The following is a 24,297-nucleotide window of genomic DNA, read 5'->3' as shown; positions in this document are numbered from 1 at the left end:
GCATGTTGTGCACAGGTACCCTAGAACTTAAAGTATAATAAAAAAAAATTAAATTAAAAAAATGTTTGCTATTGTGAATACTGCTGCAGTAAACATGTGTGCATGTGTCTTTATAGTAGAATGATTTATAATCCTTGGGGTATGTACGCAGTAATTAGATTGCTGGGTCAAATGGCATTTCTAGTCCTAGATCCTTGAGGAATCACCACACTATCTTCTACAATGGTTGAACTAATTTACACTCCCACCAACGTGTAAAAACATTCCTATTTCTCAACATCGTCTCTAGCGTCTGTTGTTTCCTGACTTTTTAATGATCACCATTCTAAGAGGCATGAGATGGTATCTCATTGTAGTTTTGATTTGCATTTCTGTAATGACCAGTGATGATGAACTTTTTTTCATATGTTTGTTGGTTGCATAAATGTCTTCTTTTTTTTCCTTTTTTATTATTTTATTTTATTTTTATTATTATACTTCAAGTTTTAGGGTACATGTGCACAACGTGCAGATTTGTTACATATGTATACATGTGCCATGTTGGTGTGCTGCACCCATTAACTAGTCATTTAGCATTAGGTATATCTCCTAATGCTGTCCCTCCCCCCTCCCCCCACCCCACAACAGTCCCCGGAGTGTGATGTTCCCCTTCCTGTGTCCATGTGTTCTCATTGTTCAATTCCCACCTATGAGTGAGAACATGCGGTGTTTGTTTTTTTGTCCTTGCGATAGTTTGCTGAGAATGATGGTTTCCAGCTTCATCCATGTCCCTACAAAGGACATGAACTCATCATTTTTTATGGCTGCATAGTATTCCATGGTGTATATGTGCCACATTTTCTTAATCTAGTCTATCATTGTTGGACATCTGGGTTGGTTCCAAGTCTTTGCTATTGTGAATAGTACCGCAATAAACATACGTGTGCATGTGTCTTTATAGCAGCATGATTTATAATCCTTTGGGTATATACCCAGTAATGGGATGGCTGGGTCAAATAGTATTTCTAGTTCTAGATCCCTGAGGAATTGCCACACTGACTTCCACAATGGTTGAACTAGTTTACAGTCCCACCAACAGTGTAAAAGTGTTTGAGAAGTGTCTGTTCATATCCTTTGCCCACTTTTTGATGGGGTTGTTTTTTTCTTGTAAATTTGTTTAAGTTCCTTGTAGATTCTAGATATTAGCCCTTTGTCAGATGAATAGATGGCAAAAATTTTCTCCCATTTTGTAAGTTGCCTGTTCACACTGATGATAGTTTCTTTTGCTCTGCAGAAGCTCTTTAGGTTAATTAGATCCCATTTGTCTATTTTAGCTTTTGTTGCCCTTACTTTTGGTGTTTTAGTCCTGAAGTCTTTGCCCATGCTTATGTCCTGAATGGTATTGCCTAGGTTTTCTTCTAGGGTTTTTATGGTTTTAGGTCTTACATTTAAGTCTTTAATCAATCTTGAGTTAATTTTTGTATAAAGTGTAAGGAAGGAGTCCAGTTTCAGCTTCCTGCATATGGCTAGCCAGTTTTCCCAACACCATTTATTAAATAGGGAATTCTTCCCCCATTGCTTGTTTTTGTCACATTTGTCAAAGATCAGATGGTTGTAGATGTGTAGTGTTATTTATGAGGCCTCTATTCTGTTCCATTGGTCTATATACCTGTTTTGGTACCAGTACCATGCTGTTTTGGTTACTGTGGCCTTGTAGTATAGTTTGAAGTCAGGTAGCTTGATGCCTCCAGCTTTGTTCTTTTGCTTAGGATTGTCTTGGCTATATGGGCTTTTTTTTTTTATTCCATATGAAATTTAAAGTTGTTTTTTCTAATTCTGTGAAGAAAGTCAATGGTAGCTTGATGGGAATAGCATTGAATCTATAAATTACTTTGGCCAGTATGGCCATTTTCATGATATTGATTCTTCCTATCCATGAGCATGGAATGTTTTTTCCATTTGTTTGAGTCCTCTCTTATTTCCTTGAGCAGTGGTTTACAGTTCTCCTTAAGGCAGTCCTTCACATCCCTTGTAAGTTGTATTCCTAGGTATTTTATTCTCTTTGTAGCAATTGTGAATGGGAGTTTGCTCGTGATTTGGCTGTTTGTCTATTATCGGTGTATAGGAATGCCTGTGATTTTTGCATATTGATTTTGTATCCTGAGACTTTGCTGAAGTTGCTTATCAGATTAAGGAGTTTTTGAGCTGAAACAATGGGGTTTTCTAAATATACAATCGTGTCATCTGCAAACAGAGATAATTTGACTTTCTCTCTTCCTATTTGAATACACTTTGTTTCTTTCTCTTGCCTAATTGCCCTGGCCAGAACTTCCAATAATATGTTGAATAGGAGTGGTGAGAGAGGGCATTGTTGTCTTGTGCCAGTTTTCAAATGGAGTGCTTCCAGCTTTTGTCCATTCAGTATGATATTGGCTGTGAGTTTGTCATAAATAGCTCTTATTATTTTGAGATATGCTCCATCAATACCTTGTTTATTGAGTGTTTTTAGCATGAAGGGGTGTTGAATTTTATCAAAGGCCTTTTCTGCAACTGTTGAGATAATCATGTAGTTTTGTCACTGGTTCTGTTTATGTGATGGATTATGTTTATTGATTTGCATATGTTGAACCAGCCTTGCATCCCAGGGATGAAGCTGACTTGATCATGGTGGATAAGCTTTTTAATGTGCTGCTGGATTCGGTTTGCCAGCATTTTATTGAGGATTTTCACGTTGATGTTCATCAGGGATATTGGCCTGAAATTTTCTTTTTTTGTTGTGTCTCTGCCAGGTTTTGGTATCAGGATGATGCTGGCCTCATAAAACGAGTTAGGGAGGACTTTCTCTTTTTCTATTGTTTGGAATAGTTTCAGAAGGAATGATACCAGCTCCTCTTTGTACCTCTGGTAGAATTTGGCTGTGAATCCATCTGGTCCTTGGCTTTTTTTGGTTGGCAGGCTATTAATTACTGCCTCAATTTCAGAACTTGCTATTGGTCTACTCAGGGATTCAACTTCTTCCTGGTTTAGCCTTGGGAGGATATATGTGTCCAGGAATTTATCCATGTCTTCTAGATTTTCTATTTTATTTGCATAGAGGTGTTTATAGTATTCTTGGATGGTAGTTTCTATTTCTGTGGGATCAGTGGTGATCTCTCCTTTATCATTTTTTTATTGTGTCTATTTGATTCTTCTCTCTTTTCTTCTTTATTAGTCTGGCTAGCAGTCTATCTATTTTGTTACTCTTTGCAAAAAACCAGCTCCTGGATTCATTGATGTTTTTGAAGGTTTTTTTTCTGTCTTTATCTTCTTCAGTTCTGCTCTGATCTTACTTCTACTAGCTTTTGAATGTTTGCTCTTGCTTCTCTAGTTCTTTTAACTGTGATGTTAGAGTGTCAATTTTGGATCTTTCCCACTTTCTCCTGTGGGCATTTAGTGCTATAAATTTCCCTCTAAATACTGCATTAGCTGTGTCCCAGAGATTCTGGTACATTGTGTCTTTGTTCTCATTGGTTTCAAAGAACTTATTTATTTCTGCCTTAATTTTGTTATTTACCCAGTAGTCATTCAGGAGCAAGTTATTCAGTTTCCATGTAATTGTGTGGGTTTGAGTGAGTTTCTTTATCCTGAGTTCTACTTTGATTGCACTGTAGTCAGAGAGACTGTTAAGATTTCCATTCTTTTGCATTTGCTGTGGAGTGTTTTACTTCCAATTATGTGGTTGATTTTAGAATGAGTGCTATGTGGTGCACAGAAGAATGTGTATTCTGTTCATTTGGGGTGGAGAGTTCTGTATATGTCTACTTGGTCCAGAGCTGAGATCAAGTCCTGAATATCTCTGTTAATTTTTTGTCTTGTTGATCTAATATTGACAGTGGGATGTTAAAGTCTCCCACTATTATTGTGTGGGAGTCTAAGTCTCTTTGTATGTCTCTAATAACTTGCTTTATTAATCTGGGTGCTCCTGTGTTGGGTGCACATATATTTAGGATAGTTAGCTTTTCTTGTTGCATTGATCCCTTTACCATTATGTAATGACCTTCTTTGTCTTTTCTGATGTTTGTTTGTTTAAAGTCTGTTTTATCAGAGACTAGGATTACAACTCCTGCTTTTTTTTGCTTTGCATTTGCTTGGTAAATCTTCCTGCATCCCTTTATTTTGAGCCTATGTATGTATTTGCACATTAGATGGGTCTCCTGAATACAAAACACCAATGGGTCTTGACTCTTTATCCAATTTGCCAGTCTGTGCCTTTTAATTGGGGAATTTAGCCCATTTACATTTAAGGTTAATATCATTATGTGTGAATCTGATCCACCATTATGATGCTAACTGGTTATTTTGCCCATTAGTTGATGCAGTTTCTTCATAGTGTCGATGGTCTTTACATTTTGGTTTGTTTTTGCAGTGGCTGGTACCGGATTTTCCTTTCCATATTTAGTGCTTCCTTCAGGAGCTCTTGTAAGGCAGGCCTGGTGGTGACAAAATCCCTCAGCACTTGCTTGTCTGTAACGTATTTTATTTCTCCTTCATGTATGAAGCTTAGTTTGGCTGGATATGAAATTCTGGGTTGAAAATTCTTTTCTTTAAGAATGTTGAATATTGGCCCCCACTCTCTTCTGGCTTGTAGGGTTTCTGCAGACAGAACTGCTGTTAGTCTGATGGCTTCCCTTTGTGGGTAATCCAACCTTTCTCTCTGGCTGCCCTTAACATTTTTTCCTTCATTTCAACTTTGGTGAATCTGACATTTATGTGTTTTGGGGTTGCTCTTCTCGAGGAGTATCTTTGTGGTGTTCTCAGTATTTCCTGAATTTGAATGTTGGCCTGCCTTGCTAGGTTGGGGAAGTTCTCCTGGATGATATCCTGAAGTGTGTTTTCCAACTTGGTTCCATTCTCCATGTCACTTTCCGGTACACCAATCAAATGTAGGTTTGGTTTTTTCACATAGTCCCATATTTCTTGGAGGCTTTGTTCATTCCTTTTCATTCTTTTTTCTCTAATCTTGTCTTCATGCTTTATTTCATTAAATTGATCTTCAATCTCTGATATCCTTTCTTCCACTTGACCAGTTTGGCTGTTGATACTTGAGTATGCTTCACAAAGTTCTTCTGCTGTGTTTTTCAGCTCAATCAGGTCATTTATGTTCTTCTCTAAACTGGTTATTCTAGTTAGCAATTCCTCTAACCTTTTATCAAGGTTCTTAGCTTCCTTGCATTGGGTTAGAATATGTTCCTTTAGCTTGGAGGAGTTTGTTATTACCCACCTTCTGAAGCTTACTTCTGTCAATTCGTCAAACTCATTCTCTGTCCAGTTTTGTTCCCTTGCTGGTGAGGAGTTGTGATCCTTTGGAGGAGAAGAGGCATTCTGGTTTTTAGAATTTTTAGCCTACTTGCTCTGTTTTTTCCTCATCTTCGTGGATTTATCTACCTTTGGTCTTTGCTGTTGGTGACCTTCAGATGGAGTTTTTGCATGGTCATCCTTTTTATTGATGTTGATGCTATTGCTTTCTGTTTGTTAGTTTTCCTCCTAATAGGCCCCTCTTCTGTAGGTCTGCTGGAGTTTGCTGGGGGTCCACTCCAGACCCTGTTTGCCTAGGTATCACCAGCAGAGGCTGCAGAACAGCAAAGATTGCTGCCTGCTCCTTCTTCTGGAAGCTTCATCCCAGAGGGGCACCTGCCAGATGCCAGCCAGAGTTCTCCTGTACAAGTTGTCTGTTGACCCCTGTTGGGAGCTGTCTCCCCTTCAGGAGGCATGAGGGTCAGTACCCACTTGAGGAGGCAGCCTGTCCCTTAGCAGAGCTCGAGCACTGTGCTGGGAGATCTGCTGCTCTCTTCAGAGCCTGCAGGCAGAGACATTTAAGTCTGCTGAAGCTGTGCCCACAGCCACCCCTTCCCCCAGGTGCTCTGTCCCAGGGAGATGAGAGTTTTATCTGTAAGCCCCTGACTGAGGCTGCTACCTTTCTTTCAGTGATGCCCTGCTCAGACAGGAGGAATATAGAGAGGCAGTCTGGCTACAGTGACTTTGAAGTGCTGTGGTGGACTCCACCTAGTCTGAACTTCCCAGTGACTTTATTTCCACTGTGAGGGAAAAAATGCCTACTGAAGCCTTAGTCATGGCAGGCACCCCTCCCCCCCATCAAGCTCAGGTGTCCCAGGTCAACTTCAGACTGCTGTGCTGGCAGCGAGAATTTTAAGCCAGTGCATCTTAGCTTGCTGGGTTCCATGGGTGTGGGATCTGCTTAGCTAGACCACTTGGCTCCCTGGCTTCAGCCCCCTTTTCAGGCGCGTGAATGGTTTTGTCTCACTGACATTCCAGGCACCACTGGGTTACCAAAAAAAAAAAAAAAAACCACATCTGCAGCTAGCTCAGTGTCTGCCCAAATGGCCGTACAATTTTGTGCTTGAAACCCAGGGCCCTTGTGGGTGTAGGCAACTGAGGGACTCTCCTGGTCTGTGGGTTGTGAAGACCATGGGAAAAGGGTAGTATCTGGGCCAGATAGCACTGTTACTCACAGCATAGTCCCTCATGGCTTCCTTTGGGTAGGGGAGGGAGTTCCCCAACCCCTTGTGCTTCTCAGGTGAGGCGATGCCCTACCCTGCTTCTGCTTACCCTCTGTGGGCTGCATGCACTGTCTAACCAGTCCCAGTGAAGTGAACCAGGTACTTAAGTTGGAAATACAGAAATCACCCGCCTTCTGTGTTGTTCTCGCTGGGAACTGCAGACCAGAGCTGTTTTTATTCAGCCAACTTGCCCAGGAACTGATCTGTAAAATCTCTTACTTTTAAAAAGAAAAATCACTTGATCTTTGTTTTAGTTCATCTTTTGTTGGTTATAAAAGAATACTTGAAACTGGGTGATTTATAAAGGGAAAGAAGGAGGCTGCAAAGTCCAAGGTCTAGGGGCCGAACCTGCTAAGAGCCTTCTTGTTGGTGGGGACTGTCTGCAGAGTCCTGAGGCAGCATGGGGCATCGCATGGTGAATGGGCTAAGTGTGCTAGCTCAGGTCTTTCTTCTTCTTCTTATAAAGCCATCAGTTCCATTCCCACAATAACCCATTAATCCATTAATCCATGGGTAATTAATTGACTAATGAAGACAGAGCCCTCAAGACCCAATCACCTCTTAAGGGCCCCACCTCTCAATACTGCCACATTGAGAATTAAGTTTCAACATGAGTTTTGGAGGAGACAAACATTTAAACCATAGCAACTCTATATTTTTCTTCCAGCTTCCATCCCTATTTGTTCATCCCCCCTTACAAATACCTCTAATTCACATTCTCTCACTTCTTGAACCCACTTGGCCAGGTTTTCACCCAAGCACTGCACCAAAGCTTCTCTTACCAAGTCACCAATGACCTCTTCATTGCTAACTCCAATGTTCAATTCTCTGACCTCATCCTACTTGGTCACCAGTTTCTTTTCTTTGATATAGTAGCTTCCCCTTATCAGAGGAGGATATGTCCCAAGACCCCCAGTGGATGCATGAAACCTCAAATGGTACTGAACCCTCTCTATATTTTGTTTCTTAAATTTGATAACTGAGATGGCTACTAAGTGACTAATGGGTGGGTAGCATCTACAGCATGGATACCCTAGACAATGGGATTATTCACATTCTGGGTGCGACAGAGAGCGACAGCACAAAATTTCATCATGCCACTTGGAATGGCAGCATTCAACTTAAACTCATGAATTGTTTATTTAAGGAATTTTCCATTTAACATTTTCAGACTGTGGTTGACCGTGGGTAACTAAAACTGTGGATAAGGAGGGACAACTGTGCTTTCTTCATCTGGCTTCCTCATTCTCCAGGCTTCTTCCTTCCTCAGTAGCTGCCACCTCCCAGGCTCCCTTGCTGGTTTCTCCTTGTTTTCCTCATGTTTCAATGCTATGAATCCCAGGACTTAGGCCTTTGAGTTCTTCCCTGCTACACTCATTCCTGGGTGATTTTATTCCATCCCATGGCTTTACACATTATCTATATTCTCATGATGTCTGAACTTGTACTTCTAGCCTGAATTCCAGACTCATACCCAACTTCCTACTCAGCATCTCCATTTTAATGTTGAAGTTAACCATCTTAAACCCAAAATTGAACTCCTCTCTCTTCTACTTGAAACCCACTCCTCCTGAAGTCTTCCCCTTTTCCATTAATTGCAATCCCATTATTCTAGTTACACAGGACAAAAAATCTCAGCGTCACCCTTAATTTCTCTCTTTTTATCATACCCGCACCAAACCCATCAGCAAATGTCATTAGCTCTGCCTTCAAGATACATCCAGCATTTGATCACTTCTCACTGCCTCTGCTGCCACCACCTGGGCCAGGCCACCACTGTTACCCACCAGATTCACGGCACCAGTGCCTGAACATGTGGGTCACTCTGCTCACACATTTGACCCTATAGCCTGTCTCAACAGTTCCACTGTCTCTAACATGAGTCACAGTGAACATGAGTCAGACTTTGACAGTATTTCTTTGGGTATTATCAACATTAATTACTATATTACTTTCATGCCCGCAGATGCCATGAGGTAAAGTGTTGTATTTTGACCCTACACTTACTGACCCCAGACAAATATATTTTTCTACGTTCTTATGGTTCTTTCGATGCTTACTGCCACTATGTTACCAATGTAATCAGCAGGGCTGCATCCTACGCTGTGCATTTGTGCACTACCCAGAGATGCATGGCTGAGTGGGGATCAGTGCCCATGTTCCACACTCCAAGCCATGAGTCCTGGTGGACACCGCATCTGTCCACCCAGAAAAGATGGCACCTTTCTTTTCGCACGAAATGCCTTTTGCTTAACACGTCCTACACCTACAGGTCTGTCTACACTTGTGTCTGTGGGGGGTTGCCTGTTCTATTTGGTCTGCTCAGTGCAGGGAGCCTTTTAAAATCTGCTTAAAGGCACTAAATAGGTCAGTAGCAGGCACTGTGCACACTGTGCACTTACTTTAGTTACTTTAGGTAACTTACTTACCTAAATAAAGTAAGTTAGGTTTCCCGGCTCATAAAGAAATTAGAAGCAGCAAATGCAGTCTATATCGTCCGTAGACTGCATTCGCTGCTTCTAATTTCTTTATGAGCCAGGAAACCTAACTTACCTGATTTCTGTATATGACCAAAGTAAGCAGACTTTAATGCAGAGTCTCAAGAAGTTGCTGTATGACTAAGTGCCTGGAATTTAGAGCATTGATCTTCTGGCGTCTATTTGGCTGTTCAAAAGTTCTCTTGGCTTTGGATTTTGGTTCTGTTCTGGACATCTAAGTAAGATACTTCTGGATTAATGGAAGTTTATGGGATTAAAATCATACCCAAATATAGTTTGCCAGAAAGTGCTTTATTAATCTCTCAAGATTTATACGCATTTTTTCACGATAGTCACATTAGAGCAATCCTTTCTATAAAGACTATTTGAACTTTACACTAAAAATGTGCTTGAAATCATTTTAATCTACTTGTCACCGTCTCTTCATGTCTGCAGTTTTGTTCTAGCATGGGCTCAGATAGTGATCCATTCCTATTACCTTACTAATTATCATACTATCCTACAAGACAAGAGAAAGGTCATCTGCTCCCACTTCCTGATGGAGAAAATTGGAAACAGATAAATGCATAGGTAACTTATAAAATATTGGAGCATGTAGTGAGACAGTAGCACATAAAAATATTTTGAGATAGGTTTATGGAAACTAAAACTTAACATTGATCATTCAGTGAGTCAGTAAGATCCTCAGAAAGATATTTATTTCCCAGGACTGACGAGGTTAAAGATAGAGAAGAGCAACTCATAGCACATTACAAATACTTAATATTATTTTTTAAGATGGTAAAAAACAGCTCTTTAAATTTCTGTAACCCAACTCTTAGACATCAATAATTTCATTAAGAGGCCCCTTGCTGATAATATTTTTTAAACAAGCTATTCAACTCCAGAAGATTCATCCTGTGATCCACATTTGCAAGAAACTGTACTGAGACGGTGGTATGGTATTCTAAGCAATGTTTCATTAAAAATAAATAACCAAAAGCATGTATTGGGGCTGCCGAGAGAAGGAAGCATCATTCAGTAGCGGCATGTGGCAGAGAGACGCCAATCCAAGGTGATTATGCAATGAGCATAACTGGCAATAACACTTACTTGGGGCTTGTCTCCCAGTGAAATGGAGATAGAGCTGGATTAATTTTTAGCCCAGTTTATGATTCTGCACCAGTGAAGCATGTGGTGTTATTTCCCAGGGCTTTTAAATTCTTCCTTCTAAAGCACAACACTATCTTGTCCTGTTCTATTTATTTTCCTCAAGTGTGTGTGACTTGCAGAGCATTAACATGCCAAAACATATGTTTCCTAAGCCTGTTCTCCCATCTCACCTTCACTTAGACTTTCAAGGTCAGAGCTATTTGTGGCTATCCACTTAATTGGACTTAAAATAAAAGGCAGCAGAAAGTAGTAGATTTGTAATGGCCCTTCATAGTAAGCATCAAAACAGCAGCCTGGCTGCTCATCTGAATGCTATTTAAATAAATCAGCCTCTTATTATAAGTCAGGGCCACAAAACTCCATCCACTACGCCACCAGTTACTATGTAGCTGACACAAGCTAGAAGCGAGAGCGAGGATGTTTCCTGAGCCCCTTGGAAACCACTGGAGCTTTGAACCAATTGTGCATTTTTGTATAAAGCATGATCATGTGGTTAAGTTCTCTTTGCCCTCGGAATGTGCACATCAATCAGGTTTGTGCAATTACTGTCCATGCTAGACAAGGATAGAGTAGATCATTACTGCTATTGTTATTTTTTACCGTATATGTGGAGCTTCATACAATTACAAAGTGCTGTTCAAGATGGATGCAAATGTTCCTAGGGCATGGAATGGGAGGAGTTACATATATTGCAGGATAGAAGGTGTGTGGGCAAGTTTGGTCCATAACCAAGATGTATAAAGCTAAGGGCCCCGTACAGACAGCAAAACAGGCAAAGTTCACATCTTGGAGCAAAGGCCTGTGGCCTAACTGCTTTGCTGGTAGGGCTTCTGGGCAAGAAGTAGGGAAGATTTTATGAGGAGAAAGTCTTTTAGATAAGGCAGAGAAGAATCAGGAGTAGGCAAAGAAGAATGATGCAGCAACCAGATGACAGGCTTCCTGGGCCCAATGTTCAAGTAGCTTTGCATTCCCAGGTTCTCTATAATCAGGAAGTCCTGGGCCCCAAACAACCCCTGAATCCTCCTCCAGTTCTTAGCTTCAGGGGAACAATCTTTTCCAAGGACCAGCTCAAAGGAAGAAACGGCTTTAGGGTTGATCCAAGGGTCTCAAATCACTCTAGACAAAAATGTGCTTAGAAAACAATATAGAACAGCTTGGTAGGGGTTCCCAGGCTAGCAGCTGCCTTATCTATGGAGCACATTTCTTAAAAGCTCAGAATGGAGGAAAATATTTGCAAATCATATATCTGATAAGGGGCTTGTAACCAGAATAGATAAGGAATTCTGAAACTCAATAATAAGGCAAATAGCCCAGTTTAAAAATGGACAAAGGACTTGAGTAGACACTTCTCCAAAGAAGTTATACAAATGGCCAATAAGCCCAATGTTATCATTTATCAGGAAAATGCACATCAAAATCATGAGGTATCACTTTACAATCACAAAGATGGGTATAATAAAAAAGACAGATAATAACAAATGTTGGCAAAGATGTGGAGAAATTGGAACTCTCATACACATAGGAAAGCAAAATGGTCCAGGGACTTTGGAAAACAGTTGGCAGTTCCTCACAATATTAAACATAGAGAGCACATGACCCAGCAATTCTACTCATAAGCATATGCCAAAGAGAACTAAAAACACGTATTCACACAAACACTTGTAAGTAAATGTTCATTTCAGCATTATTCATAATACCCAAAATGTGAAAACAATCTAAATTCATTCACCAACTGATGAATAAATAAAACGTGGTATACCTATATAGTGCAATATTATTTGGTCATAAAAAGGCTACAATATGGACGAACCTTAAAAACCGTATGCTAAATGAAAGCAGCCAGTACAAAAAGCCACATATTATATGAATTCATTTATGTGAAATGTCCAGAATAGGCAAATCTATATTGACAAAGTAGCTTAGTGGCTACTGGAGGCTGGGCAGAGGGAGGAATTGGGAGAGACTATCAGTGTGTACAGGGTTCCTTTTTGGTGATTAAAATGTTCTAAAATTAGATAGTGATGATGGTTGTGTGACTCTGAATGTATATGCTAAAAAACACTGAATTATACAACTAGGGTGAATTCTATGGTAAATGAATTACGTCTCAGAAAAGCTGTTATTAAAAACTCAATAGAGAAACATTATACAATGCTAGAAGGCAAAGAGAACTATTTTGGGCCACAGCTGGAATAAACTGCCTTTTAGAAATGAAATGCCTTACCTACCCTGACGTCCACACTTGAAACCTGAGGGGACAGGAGGGTTTCTAATGATTCCTCTTTCATAAGCAGGAAATTAGTCACTTGCTGCTTGAGTTTAATACATAAAACACTATATTTTATGACTGATTCAGGCTCATACTTTTTATCATGAACACTCATCATCACCATTATCAACTTCTTGAAGCATTAAGTGCCCTTTGGCCTTCTACCTATGACACGAAGCTAGGCACCAAACACTGCGAATGGGACCAGTTAGTTACTGACTCAAGGGGAGTGATTCAATCCAAGACAGAAAACACAGATGCTGGCAAACCAACATCAGTGACAGCTATGACTAGATGGGTGCATGAATAGCTAAGATTAAATATTGATGATACACACAAGAGTGAACACATTTATAGGGTGGCAAGAGGAGGGCTCAAGAGAATTTCATGGTTGAGCAAGGTTTAGTTTCAGAGATAGGGAACTATTTCTCTCTTAATCCTCTGCAAGAATAAAAGGAAAGCAGGGTCAAGTCCAAACACTGAGGATTTGACTATTAGTTAGGGATTAGTTGGGGAACTGCAGATTCATATGGCTACAAGAGAGACATCAAGAGAGAGGTCTAGGAAATGAAACCTAGGAAGTAGGCAAGGCCCTGAAATGGCAATAGGAAAACACTCTGCAGGGAAAGATAGGACTGAAGAAGAGTAGGCTTGTAGCACAGAGAAGGGACTCAGAGCAAAAGAGACCAGGAGTAGAGTATCTTTGGTGGGTTGGGGAGGAGGCGTGCAGAAACTGGATTCTGCTAAATACTTTTCCTGTTTAATCTCATCAAAAATTCATACCCTCCCTATAAGGGAAATTCTATTACTTTAAAAATTTATGGACAAGTAAACACAAGCCCAGAGAGGTTAAGTAATGTATCCAAGATCACACAGCTAGGAAGGTCTATCCAAAATAATCTCTGTCCTAGGCCTAAATAATAATTTCATTGTGTTAACCTTTAGCCATCATCGGCCATCTCGGAAAACTAACGGGTTCCTGGAATACACCAATATTCAATGTCTACTACAGGCCTGAAATAAGTGGTTCAATATATATTTGATTGCTATCAGGTGGTAAGGAAAAAGAAAACCACCTCAGCCTATGTAAGTTGCTAGAACAACAGATGACAGGTTATAAGTGGGAAAAACGGTGCTTCAGGTTTTAGTTGAAGGTGAAACCCGTATTTCTACCTACACCCTGCCTGTCTAACTCAATGTCCATCAAGCAGTAAAAGAGAAAGCTACTTACAGAGAAGCAGAAACTCATCTGGCCCTTTCCAAGAAGATCCTGTAGATGGGTAAAGAAGCCCTCGTTGCTCCTCCAAAGGAAGCAATCCTCTTTAATTGGGTTTCTTAATTGGAAAGGCACTCTAAAGGAAATAAGTTCAGCGATTCATGACTTAACTATCTCTTCTGTTGGCCAACCCATAAGTACAAGCAAGTATACTTGTTTCTTTCCCATTAACAGAGAAGCATAGAGTTATCAGAGCTGGCAGTATCTTAGAGATAAACTAGTCCTTTCATTTTCAAAGAGAAGATGCTTGGGGCAAAGTGCCTGGCCCAGGGTTATGCAGCCAGTGTCCGGGATGAAAGGGACTTCTTTCCAGGCTTAGCCCTGCTGATGCAAAATTGTGAATGCACCCTTTAAAACTGTCAACATGACATTAAAGATGGCCCGCTGCCCAGATCCTTTCCAAAACCACCAGTTTTTACGCATACAAGAACCATATCTGCATCATTTGGTTTACAAATCCAATCCTTCATAAAAAGGAAACCCACCTAATATAAATGCAGCTTCTTGTCTAGATTCTGCTTTTCTCTGATTTCATAACCTCTCTGCTTCACCCACATTTCTTTTCCACCTGATGACAAGCTCAATGGGAACCATGAATGACTGGAGGCTCAGCAAGCGTATCATGCTGTGATCTCTGCCTTTTTTACTCTGCAGTCATTCTATCTCAGAGCCAGAGAGCAATACATGGTTTGGTGAGTGTTGGCCTCAGGATTCTGCAGAAATCTGCATTGGTCAGAGTTAGCCAAATGGACATAGATGGTGTGTGTGCTTGGGGAGGAAGCATTGATGATGTGTGGATCTAGGTCTAAATGGCTGAAAGAGTCCCAGTCATGAAAATTAGCATGGATTTATATGTATTTAATGGTCCTTTTAGGTCATGGCTCTGAAATGCTAAATAAATTAATTACTAAAAGGAAAAGTTGAGGGTAAGAAGCAAGGCCACCACCAGGCCAAAAGACATCTTTGCAGAATTAAGAAAAGGCACCCCTTCCTCTAGGCAGCCACAGTCCCACATCAGTGCATTCCGCTCATTCAGTAGAGTGATGTCTGGCTTCCTTCTCCTATTCTTCACCTTGATCAAACAGATGCCCTTGTAGAGTACACAACTAGTACAGCTTTGCAGGGCAGCTCTGCTGAAAGAAAGAAAGAAGGAGAAAAAAACATTCTTAACCTAACTAAGGCCACAGCCCTTTGGTGGTCCATGAAATTATTTCAGAAAGTCGACACCAGTATTTTTAGTAGAATGAAAAATATACAAAATATCAAAGTGCCTTATGCTTAGATTTTATCTTTATATGGATATGTAAATATGCACATATGTATGTGTGCATGCATGTGCACATACATATTCGGTTGAGAGGTAAAATATATTTACATGGGGCATGGTCAAAAATATTTGAAAGTCACTGATTTGACAGCTCACAATGTGAAAAGTGAAACTAATTTGGAGGCCTGCTTCATCTGTATTCTTAATTGCCCAGTGAGAAGCACTAAGGTACAAGAGAACTAGCTTGCAGTTTGAAATCAGACAGGCTCAAGTTCAAATGCAGTTTAAATATCACTAAATTTGAACCTTAGGCAATCATTTATGTTTCCCAATCTTCAGATTCCTGATCTGCAGATGGAGGCGATAATATTTATTTCAGAGTGTTGAGGTAGTAAGTACCTGGTATTAAGCACTGCCTACTTTTCAAATCCCTCTTCTCTTGACTTTGGAGAGACCTACAGAGACCAGCAGTCCAGGGACACACAGGCAGCTGCCAAGGATAGTTTTCCTTGTCAGAAGCCACAAATGCTGAGGCGGTCTAGCATCCTACGTTAAACTTCAAATGACTTTCTCCCAAGCACGTTGTTCTCTCATCTGTCTGGAAGAGCTACCTCCCACAGCATGCTTAAGCTAAAATTATTGCTTGGTCAAGTCAATTAAATCATTTGAGAGAAACTACTACATGTAAGTCAGTTAAAAAAAAGTTGGGTGATATGGACATGGCTAGACTCTGGTCTTCTGTTTAGGGTGAATGTATTAGATTGCTGCTTTGGCCTGGTTAGAATATTCCACGTTGTAAATATTATAGCTCCTGAGGATAGAAATGACTAGCTAACATCTGTTAGGTCACTGAGGGTGAATCTCCCACATTCCAGATGTGGCAATAGGGTTCCTTGGAGGTACAGAATCCCCCTTAGGTTAAATGGCCAAGGAGCACATCCCAGTCTCTGAAAACTTCATTTCCCAAATCTTTGGTCATGAGGACTCCTCTTCAGAATAATTCTCCTCTCCCATTAAAACAAAAACAAAAACAAAACCTGCAAAAACTTCCTGGCTCCATTTAGGTGTGGAAATGGGGAGAGAGAGGAGAGCTAAAGTTAGTGATTCTCAGCATATATTTGTAAGAGATCTTTGTGTGAGTCATCACAGCTAGCTTTAAAACTGACACAAAGGACACAGGAAACTGGCGATCTATAAAAGAAAAATGTCATTCTTCATAAACATATGTTTCAAAGCTCAGACTCCCAAATAAAGCAATGCACATTTAAAACAATTAATTAAAATGCTATGTTTCATCTATGAAATTGGAAAGCATTAAAAATTATAATATTCAACACTATCAAGTATGCAGCAATGTGGCAGAAACTTTAAAAAGCTAATAAGCCTCGACCCAGAAATTCTGCTTCTATGAAATCAGAAATTCATGTGTAAAGCTATTTGTTGTAGTATTTTTTATAATGTGAAATATTACAATAAATGGCAACATGAAAATGGCTTTCTATGTTATGATAATACTAAACAGTAGATAGCATTTTAGAAAAACATTTAATGACAGGGGAAAAGGCTCCATAATAGGCCCAAAATTTTAAAAACCTTAAAATTGTATATATTCAATATGGTAAATTTAAAATTTTGCACGTCCAATATGTTCCTATTTATTTAAATACATAGGTGTGTATATATATGTCTATGTACATATGCATGTGTATATGTACATGTATATGAGAAGTTCAGAAGAATTCTATATGCAAAAATGTGCATAGTCATCTTTGGATGATGCATTGAGAGAATATAAACTATTCGAAATTTTCTTTTTTATATTTTGATGTGTTTTTAATACTCTTGTACAATGAATACATTATTTGGGTATCTGATAAATGTATTATTTAAAAGGCAAACCTAAAATTTAAAGTGGCCTCATATAACTTCATGTTAGAATTGCTCCTCCGATTTGAATGACTAAAACTTGCTGTTTCTAGGATTTATTATTTTGATGAGAAACTTTACTATGATGGTCAGGCTGTATTAAACATTGAGAGAATGCCATTAAAATTCCATAACAGTGTCACTTGTTGTATGCATTATCTTTTGAGAAATCTATAGTCTGAAGCATATATTACTGGCAATAGAATAACAAACCCTTCTTAATATATTACTCCCTAAAATGTTGGAATATTACACTTTAAATATATTTTTTAAATATCTAACTATTTTATTTAGTGAGGAATAAGAGATTCTTAGAACGCAGAACACTGACCAAATACAAGTCCAGAAATGTCTGTATTGCTTTGCCTTCAAGGTATTTGCCATTCCTTAGCAGCCAGAAGACTAGGTTTTTAGAAGTACAAACATGAGGCCTGATAGTGGGAAGGGAGTTCAGAGAACTTCTCTATCTGTAAGCTGAGACTCCTGAAGGGTTGACACTTTCAGTAAGCAAATAAGAAAAAAAAAAAAAATCTACCTCGCAAAGGGAGATGGTAGGATGTGTCTATTTGAGTCTTGGTTTTTAGTGCTGCTGAAAGTTGAAGATGGGGAAGAAAGATGAATCTCCCTTAAGAATTTTTAAGCACAGGCTCACTCATATGGGTTTGCAGTCTGAATTCACACTACCTGGGTAGTAAAAAAGTCAAACATGTAGCTTAGAATGGCCCCAGTTGGTAGTACTCCCAGACCTTTGACATGAGAGCAATCCTCTCTGGAGGAATGTACTTAAAACCCAGGCCTCAGTGGAGTTCCACAGGTAAAGTTCCAAGAAATATGTGCTCAAAGTTTAAAAAAATTTCATGGTTAAGAATCAATGAAACAACAAAACTAGACCAACAAAGATATTGCACAAAATTTATCAACAATGAAATAAAAAATAAATATACTTAACATGTTTAGAGGAATAAAAGAGGCATTAAAAGTATGATGAAATTAGAAACAATGAAAAGCTACCTAATATATTTGAAAAAGAGCCACATAAGACTTGTAGAAATGAATAATATAACTAAAATTAGAAACTTAACAGATGAGCTTTCAAGCAGATTAGACAAAATTAAAGAGAAAATGAGAAGCTAGAAGGTAGATATAAAGAAATGACAAGGATGAGGATCACAGATAGAAAACCATGAACAGTGAAAAGACATGGAAGATAAGACAGTACAAGGTATGTAACTGGAATTCTAGAAGGCAGACTATAGGAAGATTGGGGTAGAGGCAAAATTGTTGGAAGGCACTAATCCTCAAAATCAAGAAGCCTAATAAGTCACAAATAGAGGATACCTAAATAAGAAAATCACACCTGACATATCTTAAGGAAAATGCCAAACACTCAAAGCAAAAACCTTAAAAGTAGTCAATGAAAAAAGATGAATTTCTTATAAAGGAGCAATGTTTACACGGATGGTAGTCTTTCAACAGCGAAAATGGAATTGAGAGACAGTGGAATATTATTATCGAAGTTGGATGAGAAAATAATTTTCTACTCACTACTTTTGTCCTATATTTCAAGAACAAAAGTGAAATACAACTCTAAGTAAATAAAAATCAGGTGCATTTACTATTAACAGATTAAGAAACATCATGAATGTACATCAGGAGTAGAGGGAAAAAACTGTAGATAAAAGGTTTGGTATACAAGACGGAATGAGGAGGGAGAAAAACCAGTACATATGTGGATAAATCTAAAAATATTGATGGTAAAATGACAATGTCTAATTTATGAGGCTTAAAAAACGAAAGTTATACCTCAGTAAAGCTGTTTACAAAACATCAAGGTAGGCGAGCGCGGTGGCTCACGCCTGTAATCCGAGCACTTTGGGAGGTCGAGGTGGGAGGATCACGAGGTCAGGAGATGGAGACCATCCTGGCTAACATGGTGAAACCTCGTCTCCAGCAAAAAAGTACAGAAAAATTAGCTGGATGTCGCGGCGGGCGCCTGTACTCCCGCTACTTGGGAGGCTGAGGCAGGAGAATGGTGTAAACCCGGGAGGTGGAGCTTGCAGTGAGCTGAGATCGTACCACTGCACTCCAGCCTGGGTGGCAGAGCGAGACTCTGTCTCAAAACAAAAAACAAAAACAAACAAACAAACAAACAAAAAACACATCAAGGTAGAACTTAAATTCTGGACTTCGAATTATATACAATGGGTGAAGTGGTGACTGAGTAATTTTCTAAGGTACTTAGGTTGTTTAGCTGGAGTGTAAACAACTTAATTAACTTTATACTATGTTAAGTTAAATGCACAGGTTAAAATTTCTTTTTTTTTTTTTTTTTGAGATGGAGTCTCACTCTGTCACCCGGGCTGGAGTGCAGTGGCACGATCTTGGCTCACTGCAACCTCTGAAGCCCGGGTTCAAGCAATTCTTCTGCCTCAGTCTCCTGAGTAGCTGGGATTACAGGCGCCTGCCACTGCGCCCAGCTAATTTTTGTATTTTTAGTAGAGACGGGATTTCACCATCTTAGCCAGGCTGGTTTTGAACTCCTGACCTTGTGATCCACCTGCCTCAGCCTCCCAAAGTGCTGGGATTACAGGTGTGAGCCACCGCACCCGGCCACACAGGTTAAAATTTCTAAGGCAAGCATCAAGATGATAGAAATAGAGTGTAGGCTCACGCCTGTAATCCCAGCACTTTGGGAGCTGAGGCGGGCGGATCCCGAGGTCAGGAGATTGAGACCACGGTGAAACCCCGTCTCTACTAAAAATACAAAAAATTAGCCGGGCGCAGTGGCGGGCGCCTGTAGTCCCGGCTACTCAGGAGGCTGAGGCAGGAGAATGGCGTGAACCCGGGAGGCGGAGCTTGCAGTGAGCCGAGATTGCGCCACTGCACTCCAGCCTGGGCGACAGAGCGAGACTCCGTCTCAAAATAGAGTGTATACATTCCAAACTATTAAAGGGAAAAACAGATTTAGAAACAAATTCAAAAAAAGGCAAGAAAAAATTCTAAAAAGAAACAGAAAGGCCAAAACAAATAGAAAGTATACAATAACATGATGAAAAAGAATCCAAATGTTACAGTAATCATAGTCAATATAAACAAACTAAACTTTCCGGTTAAAAGATAATGCTTGTGAAACTGAATTAAATAAAGTGCATGTATATTCTGGTTACTGCAGACTTACCTAAACCAAAACAAGGTTGAAAATAAAAGGATGGAAAAACTAAACTTGTCAAATCCACACTGTGGATCTACTTGTGTCCCCAGTGTCCCCAGAGAGTAGCTTAACATACGATCCCATTCTTTGCTAAAGTTAAGATACAAATTATCTAGTTCTAACAAAAAAGAGGGGAGGGGGACAAAAGAAAAGGAGGGAAGAGGAAAAGAAGGACAAAGAGAGGAATGGATGAAGTAGGGGAAGGTGGAAGGGAGAGATATGGTGACTCCAGTTCTCTAGGATTCACAAAGTTTAGGTCATCTGTTGCCAGGGGAAACCAGAATAGCAAGGGAAATGGCCAAGGGCAATTTGAACTGTGTGTATCAAAATCCACTGGGCCCTTCTCGGTCTCCCAAAATGCCTTGTTCACTCTCTGAATCACAAGCAGTAACTGATGGGTTTACTTTTAGGATAAGTAGAGGGAAACAAAATAAGGAAAATATCACCATGCTGTACCCCTAGAAAAACACAATACTTTCACAGTCAGTTAAGAATTTTAATGCCTAAATTTTTTTCTTTTAAGAAAGACAGAGAATTAGTTTCCAAATCTATCAAGTAATACATCTTTTTATTTAATATAAGGACCATCTTACCTACTTTGAAGTTTGTATATTAATTTTACTAATAAATTCTGTGTCTTAAGCAAAGTTGAGGCAACACATGTTTACTTATACAATTATTTATGGTTTAGTACTTTACAAGGACTACTTCACTTTATGAAGAATATTTATAATAATTTTGTTTTAATCCTGATTTTCCAAAGAACATTAATCACAATTTGAATTGCTAAAACCATTTACAGCTTTTCAGAAACACGCAAACTGAATAAAGCAAAGCACACCTAAATTACTAAGTAGTCTGGCCCTCCAACTATCCAGCTTTAAGCATCTTTATTTAGATTGTGCCCTTCATTAGAACCAGGCCAACTTGCTGTCAGATTACAGTGCCAAGTCTAAGACGAAGTTAAATACCATGGACAGCTGCTTTCTAGGCCAATGACAGCCTAGCACCATAACAGATCAACGGCCCCCAGCAGCCAGGCTAGGAGCACAGCAAAATGAGCCGAATGACCTGAAACTTAACTGCTTCACATCCTGCAGGACTCAAACTTATTCTTAACCAGCTATACAGACGTTTTAAGAAGAGAGCCCCAAACATCTATAAATAAAAATACCCCAAAAGCAAAAGTCTCTGCTTAGCATGAATATTGCTAAGTCCCAGCCAATGGGCTACTCACTTTAAGCAAAATTCCAAATAATAAAATTTCAGAACAAAATAAAGACATTTTGAAGTTTCCTTGGAGTTAATGTTTGACTCATTTATATTCACCGTATGTGAACTAGAGCTTATGAATATTATAATACAGCAAATATTATATAACCCTAAGGGGTATAACGGCCTGCTTAACTCCAGGATTCACTGGAGCAAATTCAGTCTTCAAGGAATGTTTTATAACTCTTGAATCTAAAATAATTTATTCCAATTCATTTTTCACTTAAGAATGAAACATAAAAGGAAGGCATTAACATTTATTGAAAACAACCCACATTTTCCAAGGATCATGCTAGATGCTTAACATTCATTTCTTCATTTAATAATTTTACCAATCTTATGAAGTAGGTATCATTATTCTCATTTTCCAATTAGGAAACTGAGGCTCAGAGACTTAAAATGACTTCTCTGAAATCACTGGGCTTATTACACAACCAGGCTAAAAACTCTTTCGTTTTTGAGTTAAAGCCCCAGGGTCTCTTCACTGTGTCATGATAGTATATAACTTTTTAAAAAGGGTAGTAACATCACTAAAAGAAATAACAATAATAAAAATAAGAACCACACACAAGGTAGAGAAATTAAATGAGATGAGAAACTGTTGCTTTAACTATGAAAAAAAATGCCAGTTCACATTTTTCCATGCTTCACAGTTACCCTATGATGTACATCATCAACAATGGAACCAAATTAAGATTTTCTATTTGTCTATGAAGCAAGTAGTTTCAAAGATATTCACTGCCTAGAGCCTAGCAGAGTTGACTTTTTAGCAAGAACCATTTGATGATTTGTATAAGAATATCTAAAATGTGTTTCCTCTACCTTCCCAAATTCCATGTCCCATAATTTTGCAAATAGGACAATGAAGTGACTTTGCATGAAACCATGCTTAGTATTTTGCTTACTAAATTCTTATACAGCACATTCCTCTCTACGAAGACTCCATTGAAGGCCGCATTTGGCTTAAAGCCTTTTTTTCCTAGATGTTTTGGTGATGTCAGAAGCATTAATTTCTGTAAGAAAGGTAGGCTACACAGTCAGAATTCAACTCTGCAGCCAGGTGCCTAGATGACCACACTCCAGGATTCACCCCCCTTTCGGGATGAATCAAATTACATTAAAATCACATTCAGAGATGTGATTATGTTCAGTGCTTGGGGGGCAAACCTTCCTAAGTTTCTGAAATCAGGCATATGATAAAGGCTGTAATTACTGAAAAAATTCCAGCAATAATTCAAAAGTGAAATTGGCAAGTGAAATTTCCTAAAGGAAATCACACATCCTTATGCACGTTCCACTTAAAAACGTGTGACTGTGCTCTGGCATTTTTTTGAGAAGTACAAAATGAGACATAGCTTTGTTTAGAAAAAAATCTCTACTTCATTAGTTATCGAATGTCAAAATAAACATTAATGACTAACTGGAATAAATTAAAGCTATTTGGTGCTAAATGGAAAACAATACAATGAGCACATTTTGGGGGGAAATCAGAAACAGAAATAGTTAATAATATAATCTGCTTTCTTTTTTAATCAAGTAAATCTAGAATTTCCAAATTTTAGAACACACAATATTAAGTATAGCACAAAATTATGGATACAAATAACAAGGATTAAGGGATGACAACCTGAATTTCTGACTTTAAAATAATCACAACAATGACATAACAGTCACCTAATTGAGCAGGTAAAGATCATTCCAGGGCTACTTTAATGAATGGTTTATAATTGACTAAATACAGTCTACAAACCTATATTTGGAAGGCTATTTCTAAAACGCATGAAACCATCTTCCGCTCCACTAAACCATCTTCCGCCCCACTAAAATCAGAATACAAAATCCTTCCGCAATCCTACATACACCATTGGATTGCTCTGCAGATTCATTTTTCATAAATGTTGCCAATATAATGTTCAGCCAAGCCTCTAAGTTAATGAAGTTCCACTAGGGTGTAAGAAAACAAGAAAGTACTGAGTTCTCAAAAAGACTCTTCACCATTGATGTGCCCAAGAAATTTATAAGACATCGAATCATTTCCTTGCCTCTAAAAAATAAGCAGTTCCTTGACAATCGTTCAGTACTTTAATTGGAATAAACACAAGACTATCAATGTAAACCACCCAAACAGACTCGAGGAGAGCACTTGAGGGATCATCTTTTTGGCTGCTAAGTTACAGTAGGGGAGAACTTCCAATGATGGTCCTATTTTATGCCCTGAAGGAGATGTACTCAGTTGTCACATCTGAATGCTTGTTTGCCATATATTTTGCTAAATGATTTTTTGGTTTTACTATAGTTTCTAACAAACAAGTATACAAGAGAAATGTTAGAAAAAAGGTAGTACAAGTAGAAATATTACTAGTGTTTTATCCTGCACTTTGCTTCCATTTCATGGCTGCAATGAAAAGGATGGTCATCAAACTTGGCTATAAAAGAATTATGTAAATTTAACTAAATTAATATCATTTTTCTTTTCTTTTTGAACAAAATCTTTCACCCCCTGCTCAAACATCTGTTTTTTGCATATATGAGAATTTTCCCAGATGCTGGCATGAAAAGTCTATGTATGTATTTTGGCTTTCTGTTTAAAATCGCATTCAGAGATGACATTCCACAGCTAGGATATAAATCAGAACTCCATTACAATACCACATACAATTGTATTGATGCTGCTTGTCCACTATTTAAAAAATAATTTATGTGTTTGCAGGAATTACTTCTAAGCTCTTTACCAATCTGCTTTCCACTCACCTAAGTGGTAGGATGGCCACTATTGTTATTAAAACTCCCTCAAATTCTACTCTAAAAATAGTTGAGGTCATGTTTATTATGGTGTGAAAAATGGGTCATTGTGATGCAGATGCAGATGGCAGGGCTGGCCAATGATTCT

The 24,297-nt window shown here is 38.9% G+C and overlaps 1 protein-coding gene across 5 annotated transcripts in view; it reads right to left on the bottom strand.

The window, feature by feature from the left end:
• The window catches only part of SLC24A2 (solute carrier family 24 member 2), a 275,941-nt gene that overhangs the window by 234,711 nt on the left and 16,933 nt on the right, over positions 1-24,297 (bottom strand). The window lies entirely within an intron of this gene.

The sequence above is a fragment of the Hylobates moloch genome, unplaced genomic scaffold (assembly GCF_009828535.3).
Source record: "Hylobates moloch isolate HMO894 unplaced genomic scaffold, HMol_V3 SCAFFOLD_19, whole genome shotgun sequence".
NCBI lineage: Eukaryota > Metazoa > Chordata > Mammalia > Primates > Hylobatidae > Hylobates > Hylobates moloch.
The sequence above is the reverse complement of the archived record's forward strand: the minus strand, read 5'-3'. Positions and strand labels throughout refer to the sequence as shown.